General features: G+C 37.5%; 1 protein-coding gene across 4 annotated transcripts in view; it reads right to left on the bottom strand.

The window, feature by feature from the left end:
- The window catches only part of IRAG1 (inositol 1,4,5-triphosphate receptor associated 1), a 60913-nt gene extending 48185 nt beyond the window's left edge, over positions 1–12728 (bottom strand). For 3 of the 4 annotated variants that reach the window (XM_058854027.1, XM_058853998.1, XM_058854017.1), the window contains exons 1-2: positions 12623–12696; positions 2278–2398 (exon numbers count right to left, since the gene is read on the bottom strand). The gene's annotated coding sequence lies outside the window, so the exon portion shown is untranslated. The other variant, XM_058854007.1, reaches the window with a different exon arrangement.
- Positions 12729–13405: the final 677 nt, after the last annotated feature.

Below are 13405 nucleotides of genomic sequence, written 5' to 3'. Positions count from 1 at the left end.
ATTAGGAAATCATCTTCCCAATATTTTTTTCTCACAGATGAAAAGAAATGAGAGAAATAGAAAGCTAGAACTTAGAACTAGAGTTTCTATGCTTTCTAGAAACATTTAATGTATGTTCCACTCATCTTTTTTCACATCTTCCCTTCATTTCTTCTTTACACCCAAAAACTGACTACAAACAAGTAACAATTGCCAAGATAGTTTAATAAATAAAATATATGTCCATACATATGAAAAAAATAATTTAAATCTATTTAATATAAATTAATATCAATGATACCGTTTGATCTGTGCAAATAAGATGATGTCTGATTGTGTTGAAAATGTTTCTAAGGCATATAAATATTTTTTTCTAACACAAACTTTTTTTTGTTGTTAATTTTTCTTAGTTAGAACAATGTTTATTTGAATTTCCATGGCACTTAAAGACAACATACAAATTAATTTTCTAAGTTTTCCCTCCTAGTGTTGTTTTCAACCTTGTTGAAAACAAAAAAAAAGTATATTTTTACAGAACAAAGAGGATAAAGTTACAAAGTGTACATGCCATTTATGTGTTTTTGTTAAAAGGAAATATTAAATCTAAAGTTAGAGGCAGTTATGATTTTTTTCTAAAATTCTCATTATCTAGTTAAATCAGAAATTATTTTCTGAAGAAACAATGAAATCTAGAATATAAATAAACAGGGTAACTACAGTACTTTCCATAACAATTTATTTGCCAGCCTGGGTGAATGGCACCTCACTTTTCTATCATACACAGAAAAAATACACTTCAATTCTAAATATGTGTTAAGCATGTTTTTGAGCTGAGGTGAAGCAAAAAGCAAATTTGAGCCACACAGCTTGTTTGGATTACAATCAGTAACTTAAGTGAACATACTGCAGAGCTTCATGAATATTCAGCTATAGAGTTACTAATGACATTATACCAGTGTTTTTGGCTTTAAAAATTTAATTTTCTTCATTTTTTGAAGCAGGGTGGAGTAATGGAATTTTATTTAGTTCACTCATTAGGTTCATACTCTGTCTTCATTTGTATTTCTTCAACTGTACCAACTCAAAAGTCAGGCATTAGTAAGTCACACAATTGTTCTAGTCAGGTTAATCTGCAGAGACAGGCAGTAGTTACTTGTTCACTTTACTCTCACAAAGATGCCCAGCTGCAGCTTTTACTGTGATGGGTTAATATTCCTGAGGAAGGTCTGAATATTGGAAACATACTGAATATGCTTTGCACTGGTACATTATTTAATCTTATTAACTGACTAGAACATTAAATTTCACCCATTTAGAACATTATTTCATAGCACAAATGCAGCAGAAAATAATGGAACCATGTGCTTAAGAAAGTGAGGGATACAACAGTTCAGTTCTGACCCCCTCAAGGGATCTGGTTCTTCACTGTATAATGACACATCTTTCACTGTGTCCTACAAGTATTTTGGGACAGATTGATTTTTTTGCTTGTTTGGTTTTGTTTTTTTCATTTTAAGAACTCAGCATTCAAAATACTGTGAATGTAATTCTTCATCACTTTCCAATAAACACTTGCCAATAGAGCAAAAATCCATTACTGTGAAGAAGAAATGATCACTCCCAAATGCACTAAATTGAAATTGGCCACTGGTCTTGCTTCTTCACCTGAACTGTTTATCAGATGTTGGTACTGTGGAATAAATCCTGCTTCAGGCAAGGTCCAATGATTAAATTCACTGCAGTAAAACCAATTGTGTTATCTAAAAGCAGTGGCTTCATTTCTTGCACTGCTGAACTAAATCCCACTTTTGTCACATAGCCGAAGCACACTGCACTTCCAGTCACCAAGAATGCAAAGTTACATCCTGAGCTTTTTGAACATCCATCTAGGTGGAGCATTCAGTTCAGTGGAATAATGTTTGATAGTTATGGAAAAAGATATAGCTTTTTATATATTAGTTAGGCAATCCAACAATATTTTTTATCTTCTACAAACATTTTTTTTTAGGTTTTCGTATGCCTATGACCCCATCCATAATTTTTACTGAGCAGTTTAATTAAAATTTTTTATAAAACAGCATTTATTTTAAAAATGAGCAGATTATCAACATATATGTTAATTAAGAAAAAAAAAGACTGAAATCTCTAAAAATTGTCAGAATATCAACTGACATGTGCAGCTCTCCTGTGTGCAGGGCTCCTTACTCACTGCACTGGATGAGACCCACAAATGAGAATAAGCCCAACTGTTTCAAATAACAGAAGTAAAATTTAAAATGCAAGCAGAAAGCTTATTACCTATCAGAGGAACTCAAGGTCTGGAATTCTCATGGTCAGCATAGTGCCTTGCAGCACAGGTGAAGAAAGGATAATGAATATTCTGCAGGCTGATGGCTGGAATGCTGTAGGCAGGAGCTTCCTGTTTTAAACATAAAGAAACAAATTTAGTACTAGATAGAATAGGGTGGGATTTTTTTGTTTGTTCAAGCAAAATGAACAACTCCTTCCAAACAGATGATGAGCCAAAGAAAGAAAACAGGATGTTACCACAGGTTAATTTCTTTCAGATAATCACAGAATAACAAACCGGTGAGTAACAGAGACAAAGTGTGCAGTCTGTTTGCTTTAGAGCAAATGAGATCTCATTCTGCCATTTTTACTGGAGTTTACTTTGACAAAAAGGATCTCTAGAAACTTCTGAAGTGAGCTGAAGGAAGACAGAAGGGGAGCTCTTTAACAGGATCACAAGATCTTATTTTGAGAGCATCTGTTTAGTGCTGCTGGTTTTCCCAATGTTATTTTAAAAAAAGGAGAACAAAAATACTCCTCATCCATAAACCAAATATCTGCATACTCCAAACCTTCAGAGAAAGACAGCAGTATTTTGCTATATATTAAAAAACTATGCAAAGCCCTAAACCTATGATGGGTGATATAAAGGGCACAAAGTAGTGAGTCCCAGTGAGCATCATTCACGATGTGGAACTCCTAGAGTTTCATCAGCCTTAGAGCTTTGTCTGGTGACCTTGAACATACACAAAAGGACATAAATGGAAGAGAAACCACTTCAGATGCAAGGAAATTTTCAGGGAACAGATTTCTGAACCCCAGCTGCCTTCTTTAAATGACCAGAAAGCAGATAAGGGCTGCTGTCTCTGGGTATTACTTTATTCTCCCTGGCTGAACTTCAAAACATCTGTTGCATAAGGAAAGTCTAATTAGAATGGTTGCCTCTACCCGGATGGCTGACATTTACTTGCCATGGGAAGAACCTGTCCACTAACAACATTCCCATGAACCTGACTGACATGCCTAAAGAGCAGGCTGAGCAGAGTCTATAGCCTGTTCCCAAAGAGTGCAGAAACCTCAAATCTTTTCATTTTAGGCATTGCAGCCTGGATGGAAAAATCTGCAAAATAGATGAGGGTGTGTGTTACAAACTAACAGCACTCTGCACCACTTTGGAAAGCAGACAAACATATGGACTGCCACCACTATTGGAACTTGGTGTGAAATCACAGGAGTTATCAGCCTGCAGCTTTCACGATCTGTTACACAGATATTTATGAATTTTTCAAAATAAAGATAGCAGTGCACAAACAGACCATTTAGTGACCTGTGTCTCCCTACATTAAAAAATGGGTTGTTTCTAAGCAGCTGAGCTATCAAAACCTGTTCTTTGGGTATTTTATTTTGATGATTTTGAGTCTTATCTCCCTCATAGCAAGCTTACATGACTCCTAGTCTCCTACCAGTCTGGAGAGCCAAGAGACAGCATTTGCTGTGCCTGGTTTTAAGCTTCACACATGCCAGGTTGCCAGCTGGCAGATTAAAGAGAATCAGTGATAATTTCAGCTCATAGTGGAGCCTTTCCTCCTAGCAGCACTAAGCTGGGTCTGTCCTCTCTTACCAAACCACTGATTTTCACTTGTAAGAGTGTAATACTTTTGCAATCCTCTCCTGCCAAATTCAACAAGTCGGACAAGTTCAAAGGGTACAGGGAGGGAATGAAGTGAGGGCAGAGAAGAAGGGGGAAAGATAGTTGGCTGAAAACCAGAGTAACAGCATAAGTTTTAGGCCAAGGAAAACAATACCAAAAATAGATTTTGGAAAGAATAAATGCATAGCTAACGCTTAAAGAAGGCTATTTGACAACATATAAAGAGATGTCTCAAAACAATAGCCATGTAATACTTTTTTCTCTAGAAAGAAGCTTATGCAGCTAATGTTGTGTGTTCAAGTCTCCCTCTTCCTCCTGCATTGCCATAAGCTGTTGATGAGTTTCAAGCTAAGCTGATGCAGGAACTGGCAGATATCAGAAAGCTTGTATTTCCATGGCAGATGCAGATTCACATGTACAGCCTCTGAAACAGAGACTATATACAATAGCTTAGAAATACAGAATAAAGTGGTGTTGTAACAACCGTGGTGAGGGTGCTATAGACACAGTTCTAAGGGAAACCAGGTTTGTTTCAAGTATTTGACAACATCATGAAAAATAAAAGCTACAGTTTTTAAGTTCCACACATCTCCTCTGTTGCCTTCTCCCCTTCCCCAAGTAAATTATTAATGTGACCACATATTATCAAGAGTAAAATTTACAATATTGTAAATGAATAGCAGATGTGCTGATTTTACAGGCACACAATGTGCAGCCACAGAAACACCTCCCAAGCTTGACATAAAACGATAACTTTCGGAATTTTAGTCACACAGGACTTTAATAAACAAGTATCAATAAATATTTATGGATCTAACATTTGGACTCCCCTATTAGATCTCAGGAAAAAAAAAACCAAAACCAAGCAAGAACCAACAAACCAAACTCACAATCAGTGCTGTTGACATTCTTGTTTAAGGATAAACCCAGGTAACTGTCCAGTACTCCATGTGGAACTGTTGAGTAGGAAAGTAAACAAAGAATCCCCACAGAGGCTGAGAAAGACACATGCTTCCACAGTCACTGGAGTTTGTGCAGCTGTAAAGCTACAAATTGTCGCATTTTCAACACTTGAAATCAAAATAGAAACATTACAATTAAATCCTAAAGATCAATGAATCAAGATTTGTTATAGAAAAATACTGTACTGAGATTGCAAATACAAGCTAGCAGAAATGAGAGGGGTGCAACTATGTATGCAACATTGCAACCCTTATTTTGAGAAAAACTGTGATCCATGTACATGGCAGTAGTTTATCCAGCTTTTTTGAAAAAAAAAAATCCCAAATGTACTTAGAGGTACGGCAGAATTTAAGTAGGCCTTCAAATAGAGTATCATAGTTGCCTCTAAGAATCACTTCATCTACATATTTATAACACCCTTGATAAAGAGCATTAATCAATAAATAACAACTGAAACAAAAATTAAAAATATGTGACTCTACCACTGAAACATTCTTGATATCAGACCTCTCAACTGGACTTCTAGGAGTATGTTAAAGAAGATACTTGAAACAATTATGAGACCATTGTGGATTACCATATGCAAATTGACCTGCACACTGTTCTGCAGTTTGAGCCAATCTCATTTGAAACTTGAGGGTTCCTCAAGCTAACTGAAATAAAGAGAAATAGGTATTTTGCTTTCAAACAAGGCCTCAATTTCTCCAAGTCTTTCCTCTAACATTCCTCAGGAGACAAGAGAACAAGGCATAGAAATGTCTGAGGAAACGATTCAATTCCATAACCAAACTTACAGTTGCCAGAATAACATGCTTTCATCTGCTTGCTATGTTTTATGAAGGAAGTTGCATTTCCTGTTCTCTTTGAGAAGCAACTGAATGTTCAAGGCTTTGAGCCCCACAGAGATGCTAAAGATTCCATTAGCTACTATTTAATTTCTTTTCTTTTGGATAGCAGTGTTCCCATAACAGCCTCAGGAACAAGGACATTTTACACTGACCACTGGGATGTTACAGGGAGAAAAATCTACATGGGCTGATGCAGTCTGTAAGCTGATTCTCACACTTGCTATCATGGGACTGAAGGAATTTAGAGAAAGGTCAACGTTTTCAGCAGCCTGTCTTGCAGAGAAATGGGAACTTGGTCCAAATATTCAACATACAAGTCATGAAGAAGCAACTAAATTCAGTAGGGACCCAACTGCTCTGTTTGACCCAGCCAGTCTGGGATTCACACAGTTGGGACACATTTTTATCTCAGGTGACACCACAGGGCACCTGGAACTATGCAGCAACTCTGCTTTCAATACACTGAGCACCTCTGCCACATTGTCAGTCCCATAAGCTCCCTGTCCAGGAAAGGGCTGGCAATGCACTGTGGCATTTTGTACATCATTTTTGATATTTTTATTGCTATAGCAACTGAGTGTAGGCATTTAAACATAGCAACAGACTTTTTATAGCACTTTCTTGGATGTCAAAATGGCACGTTGTTTTATTTTCCAAGCAGATGCTCAGAAGATAAGTACACAGGATGATTGTACAGTACTCACCTTCAAAAGGAAGTAAAAACCTCCCAGCTTCACAACTTCTGAATCATATAAGCTGACAGATGAGTGTAAGATACATTGTGAGTTGCAAGGCTTTTGTTGTGAGTTTAAGAGACTGTGTTCTGAGAAAACCTATCACCAACTACTACCTAAGAATAAAATTAGGTGCAAAACTTGGTGGGCCTGTGCCCATTTTGTAAAAAGCTGTACAAGAAACCTACCAAGTCCTGCTCTGAAGGGAAAAATGTCCATCCACTCTGATCTTTGCCTGCTAAGCAACAGAAAAAAGGAAATTGTCCTCATATTAAGTGGAACCAGATTCTCAGGAGCAATCAAAAGTCCACTGAGACAGACCCATAGGTCATGCACATGGCAAAGCTCCACACAATCCAAACAGCAACAGTGATTTACAAGAAGAGAGTTTGACTTATTAGATGGTTTAAGGAAATACAACTCATTATTTTCATAATAATAGAATAATTAGGGCTGGGAGGGACCTCTTGAGACCATCCAGCCCAATCTCCCTGCCAAAGCAGAGTCACCTGGAGCAGTGACACAGGAACACATTCAGGTGGGTTTTGAATGTATCCAGAGAGACTCCACCATCTCCTTGGACAGCCTGTCCCAGTGCTCTGACACCCTCAGTGTAAAGTTGTTTCTCACGTTGAAATGGAACTTCCTGTGTTTTAGTTTATGGCCATTGCCCCTCATCCTGCCCCTGGGCATCACTGAAAAGTGTCTGGCACCATCCTCTTAGCCCACCTTTGAGATATTTATAATCATTAATGAGATCCCCTCCCAGCTTTCTCTCAACCAACCAGGCCCAGCTCCAGTCTCTCCTCATTAGAGAGATGCTCCAGACTCCTCATCATCTTTGTGGCCTCTGCTGGACCCTCTCCAGTGGCTCCTTGTCTCTCTCATCCTGAGGAGCCCAGAACTGGACACAGCCCTCCAGGTGTGGCTGAGTAGAGGGGCAGGATCACCTCTCTGGACAATGGCCACATTCTTCCCACTAGAAGTAGCCCAGGCTACTTTTCTTGTGTGCAGTATTTTTCCTATGGGTCCTCAAATTTAGCATCATTTCTGAAGCGATCAGTAAAAATCACTTGGTATTTAATGTAATTTCTGAACACATTACTAGACAGGGAAATATCAAATAGCAACAGGACCATTTCCTTTGGGATCTATAGGTATTATTCATCTTTCTGTCACAATTGTATATCAGCTTTGTAGAGAGTGAGATGGTTGATGTCTGCTATTTTACTAAAAAAAAACCCTGAAAATCTATTAAACTGAAAATGTCAAAGCCTTGCAAAAAATGAATACAATAGGAAATATCAAGAGCTTCTTATAAAGGTACAAGGTTGTTAATACTCCAGTGACTCTATTCCATTAGCACATAATATACGACTTTTGGAAGGGACATTTTAATGATGTGTTTTATTCAGAAGAGATTTCAAACAGATCCCAAAAGCTCAACATGAAGATAAAAACTGAGTTTTACATGTTGAGGTTTTAGAATATATCCTAAAAATTCTTTCTCCTTGTCCCATACACATATTTTTACTTAATGCATTGAGTAGTTTTCAAGCCCTCCTAATCTTGCTTCAGGTTCCTAAGATTCTTGGGAGCTCTGATAAATCTGCTTGGGTTTCAACAGTCTGCTCCACTGACTACTGTACTTACTAAAACCAGCTTTTAGAGCAATGCTGATTATTTTACCTAACAAAGAATAGGAATAAGTTCTTAACTGCAGCAGCCCTCAGGGAAGTCTGGATGGGCACCACTCTGCTGGCATAAGGAAACAAGGCACAATATATAGGTTGGTTTGCTTCCAAGACTTTTCCAGTCTGAGGTGATGTGCAGAACATCAGATTGACTTAGCACTTCCTCCTGGGACAAACTCCACCCTCCACTGCAATCAGGCCCCAATCATGAAATTTTACTTTCATGAGCCCAGAGGTCAGTGCTTTTCATTTGCTATTTATAAAGAAAAATATGGGAAACTCAGCAGCTGAAACTGGGAAGCAATTTTCATACATTGTCTAATTATTTCCACAAGCTCTGCTTCAACTTATGGCTAGAAGTTTTATTTTAATTTTTCTGTTCAGCAGTTACAGCACAGTTCAGTCCAAGTTTGGAAGTCCTAACAGGAAACATCAATTGATATATGAGACCTTACTATATTCTACTACCTTCTAAAAGAGACTGGGGAAACTGGAAGAACATTTAAATATTAAAGAGAGGATTTTTCTTTTCCAAATTTTCAGAAAAAGCTATCATTTTACAGATTTTGTAATTTTTTAGTACAAATTAAGTCCAAAATAAGATGGGTGAAAATAGACCTGCTTTCTCCTGCTTATATTGTTCTAACCAAGACAGTCTTTACCTTTGTGGTGCTCACCAAGTGCCTTCTCTGGCAACACTGAAGTCAATGGAAACTTTGCTGACGATTTCAAAAGCAAAGGCTCAGAGCCAAATTCCCCATGTATAACTTCAGCCTTACAAAACATTCTGCAGAATTATATAAACAGCAATAATTTTACTCAGAAGGCAAGTCTCTACCCCAGAGCAATTATTGTACTTGCCCCAGCAGCCCAGAATTTCTGTTATGCATTCATTTTCAGGATGCAAAACACTACAGTGGGTAAGAAAACAGTGTGCAGCTCCTACATAAAAAGCTTTCCCCACCACCACTGTTTGTTATATCAACTTTTCAAGCCCTTTGCTGGTAGCAGAAATCCTAGTAACTAATCCAGTGGGCTGTATTTTATAGCCATGAGATTGCAGCTCTCTTTGGACAATCACCAGGCATATTTACACATAAATTAGGGGACAGCAGTGACTCTAAAGCATGTATGTGCATCATGACGAAACATAAAATATGCTTTAGTTGGGGAAAAGATTTGCAGGTTTATATACTCACTTGACATACATTAGATGGCAGGTTTGCAGGCTTCGCCCCCTGCAATCCCTGTTAGTATAAGGATCATATTCTACAGACTTTACTTGTCCAAACCCACAGATCTCTACAGATGTCTACAATAATATAGGTCCCTGATTACTTGTGATACCTAAGGATTTTGTGTTTTGCATATTTTAAGGATAGGTGAAAGTTCTAGCACTTTAGAAATCTAGCATTCTTGATTTCAGCTATGAAAAGGAGGTGTGTGGCATTTGCTGTTGGTTTTGTTTCAGTCTTTTAGATATTTAATAAATTTGGAAATTCCTAAGTAAAATATAATTCTCAATTTGTTTTTTGAGATTGTGAAATTAATGATGGACACACTGAAATTAACCTAAAGGAACAGAAATATAAAGCAAAAAACCCATGGCATCTACCTGCTTAGATTAGAAGATTAAATCCAGGTATGCTATTAGATCTGAAGCTCTCCATCAAAACCTGAGATTACAAGTCCACTTGCTCTAAATAACAAATCCCTCTCTCCTTTTCAGAATCCTTAGGACCTACTTTCCAGGAAGGGAAAGTGAGTTATTATTTCAAAGCACTACTGTAACAGTCACAGTCTTAAGCGCTTTCCACAGCAGCTCTACACATGTACATAAGCAGCAATTCATGTCTTGAGTCACTAGTTTAGAAGCTTACAGAGATCCATCACCCACTCAGATTTCCTTTCTGTCAGTGATACTGAGATCCAAAACATCTCTTTGACCCACTTTTCAAAGGAGGCACAGACAGAGAGCACATCACAAGGAAATTCTTCTACTTAGTTTATAGAAAGGCTGCAAGTTAGGACAGCAAAAAGATGTATCTCTGCCCACAAATCCCCCAGATCTTTAAATAGCCCACAAACCTTGAAACAGCAAAGATCTTCTTTCCCCTTCCACTCACAAGCCATTTTATCCCCCTTTTTCCTGGACTTACACACTTCTCTAAGAACAGCAGAGGAGGAAGGAGAACTCCATGTGAGGAACATACACATACGACCCATGGAAGGAGAAGCTCTCACGTATGTCCCTCCCAGGTCCAACTCCCTGTACCTCACTGCCCATACTCTGTCTTAACTAACTTTTTTAAAAGTTATTTGACACCAAATTATCCTTAAAAGCTGTCAGGAAGCAGACTGATTGAAAGTAAGAGGGAAGCAGCTGGGGCTAAACATTGGAGTTATGAATCTGGCTGTTTTGGTCCCAGATAAATAGGACTATACTGATTAAAATTGACCCTGACATATAAAAAGATAGGCAGTAGGGAGGTATACAGGTTTCATGCTCATAGACAATTTAGAACTTAATCTAGAAGAATGTGAAGCAGATGGATTTCGAAAAGTTAAATACAATGAAAATCCTAGGTACTTATCAGTGCTGATGCTAACAATATTCACCATGCAAAAATAAGTAACTTTTACTTTCTGTATTAAATTACACTTTTGTCATCATAATACCTTTACTGAAAATAAATTTACACATAAGTACTTCATTATATATTCTAAGTTACAAAATAAAAAAGAATTGTGTGAAATAATAGTAGCTGTTGAAGTGCTATATCATTTATTAGAAATATATATTTGGTCCAGTATTGGAGGACTCAGACACAGATTAGTTATCCCAACACTTACACATTGTTAAAAACAAGTTATGGAAATTTAAACACATTCTAGAATACCACACAAAGTTATACATCCTTGCACAAGTTGAAGGGCTCCATAAAATATCACAAGCAAAGTAATACATGCAAGACCAACAAATCAGAACGGGGGGTCTTTGGAGGCTAGAAATACAAGAACATTACATAAGTGAGGAGCCTCGGGATTTAGCATTTCATATACTGGACTGAGTCTTAATTCCCACTCTTCTAATAAACTTAGATTTCTGTGAGTTGTATCATTAAATTATTAAGCTCCAAGTGTGGTATAATTGTTGATCAGGGAACTTATTGTTGATTAAAAACATGAAGGTCACATTTAGAAATTTAACCTAAGAGTACTAAGTTGTTCACTAATGATACTCCAGAGAAAAACAAAAGTAAAACTACTGCAAGTTTTGCAACAAGATCTGAAAGGCTTTAACAAGTAGGATTCATTTATCACCGTCTCTTGAAACTGAATGAAGAAAACTTACACTAAAGTGTACACACCACCTACCATATGAAATATAAATGCAGTAACTGTCAGCACTCACAAGAACACTGTCTACACTCAGAACTCCAAATTCACCCAATCTCTGCATGGAAGAAACTAAAAACTATGCTCTAATCACTTCAGAGATGGAAATTCACCACTGATTGCAGAGAATTTTTCACCAGGTGAAGCCACGCTATGCAGATCATCTCACTAACACAAGTTGTTAGTAACAGAAACCTAAGTCTTCAATTTCAGCTATCACTTCCTTGCACTGACCTCATTCTTTCATGCTGTTTACATTCTGCTGTCTGGAGCAAAAGAAGACCTTAACATACACATTAGTAAGACAAAATTGTGTTTTAGATTATCAAGGAAATTAAATACACTTTAGTGCAGGGTACCTATCAAAAAACACAGATAAAACTTAAAACCAAAATATCAGGAAAAGCAAATAATGAGATTTTTCTGTACTAAAGGAAACATGCTTTAACACTTGAAGATATTTGTTTTTCTCTGTACAGCATTTCTATTAAACACAACTTCGCGGTATTAATTCACATCTAACAGGACTAAAACATAAAGAAATGGCTCTGGAAATGCCTTTTTAAAAGATAAGTTCCAGACCAGGTAATCCACCAACATGAACCAGTCCAGCACTGTTAAAAGCATGAGGAAAGGAAAGTCATACAATCAGAAAGACAGACAGAAAGACAGACAGACAGAAAGACAGACAGACAGACAGAAAGAAAGAAAGAAAAAGAGAAATCTGTCAGTCTGAGACTTATCTGTTTCTCTATAACATGTATTGCTCCTAAGACCCTCTCTTGGTCAGCACAATACAGATGACAGTATTATCTGTGAATCAGGTTGCCTTGAATTACTGACTACATTCACATTCCTTTATTAATCAAGTCTCAGTATAATTAACACAGCTTTTTCTTTTCCATTCTTGTATAGTCCCAAACCATTTGTAAGCAGTACGAGGTTGCATTGACTACACCCAGTTTTTAAGCAGCTAAAATCTGACAAAGAGGTAGAATTTGAAGAGGGTGGGGGAGAAGAGGTAAAGAACCAGCTCCTCGGTATCACAAGAACAAGGTACTGTACCTTTAAGGAGGAAAAATGGTTCCGTTCTGTTTCACGGCTGAAAAAGAGCTAATTCCTGGTTATAGAGATTACTTACCTAAAACTTCAGTTATTCCTCTCTTTCCCCTCGGGCCAGCCTCTCTTTCACTCTTGGGAGCTTTTACCATTTAAGGTCAATGTTACATCTGGCTGTAGTAACTAAAGCTGAAGCAATTTTTAACTCAGATCCAACAGGCTGCCTAACATTAGAATGAGAGTTTAAATTTAAAGTAACTCTTCAGAAAGCTTTTCTTGTCTCAGAGAATTACAGAATTAAAGGCTCTCCTATTCTGGCATAAGTACTCTGGGTACAACATGATGCAGACATCCCATTAGCATTCTTCAAGTTCAGCTTGAAGCTCTACTTACTCATTTCTGATTAAAATGGGCAAGTAGGAAGAACAGATGAAACAGTTTACATCATGTTATTTTAACCCTTAGAATTTTTTACTGACACAGATGCTACTATTTTTCATTCCTCTCCCCCTCCCTTTGTTTGGTCAGAAGGAGTCTAAATTAGAGAGCAAATAGAAGGCATGTGAACTTTTAAAGAACGCTGGCTTCAGTCCAGTCATGGGCTCTGCTCTCCACTTGCAGAGTAGGAATAATTCCCAATGAAATCCACAGAATTTTCTTGTATCCCATGAGAGAATGTAGCCACAAATGGGGCTTGGGGATGGAAAAGAAACCCAAAACCTTTACCACAGTACATTCAGGTACCTACAGAGCAATCACATGCGTGTGATTCAGAGCTCTCGGCTCTAA

Source organism: Poecile atricapillus, chromosome 1 (assembly GCF_030490865.1).
Source record: "Poecile atricapillus isolate bPoeAtr1 chromosome 1, bPoeAtr1.hap1, whole genome shotgun sequence".
Lineage (NCBI taxonomy): Eukaryota > Metazoa > Chordata > Aves > Passeriformes > Paridae > Poecile > Poecile atricapillus.
Note: the sequence above shows the minus strand (reverse complement) of the source record. Positions and strands in the feature narration are given on the sequence as shown.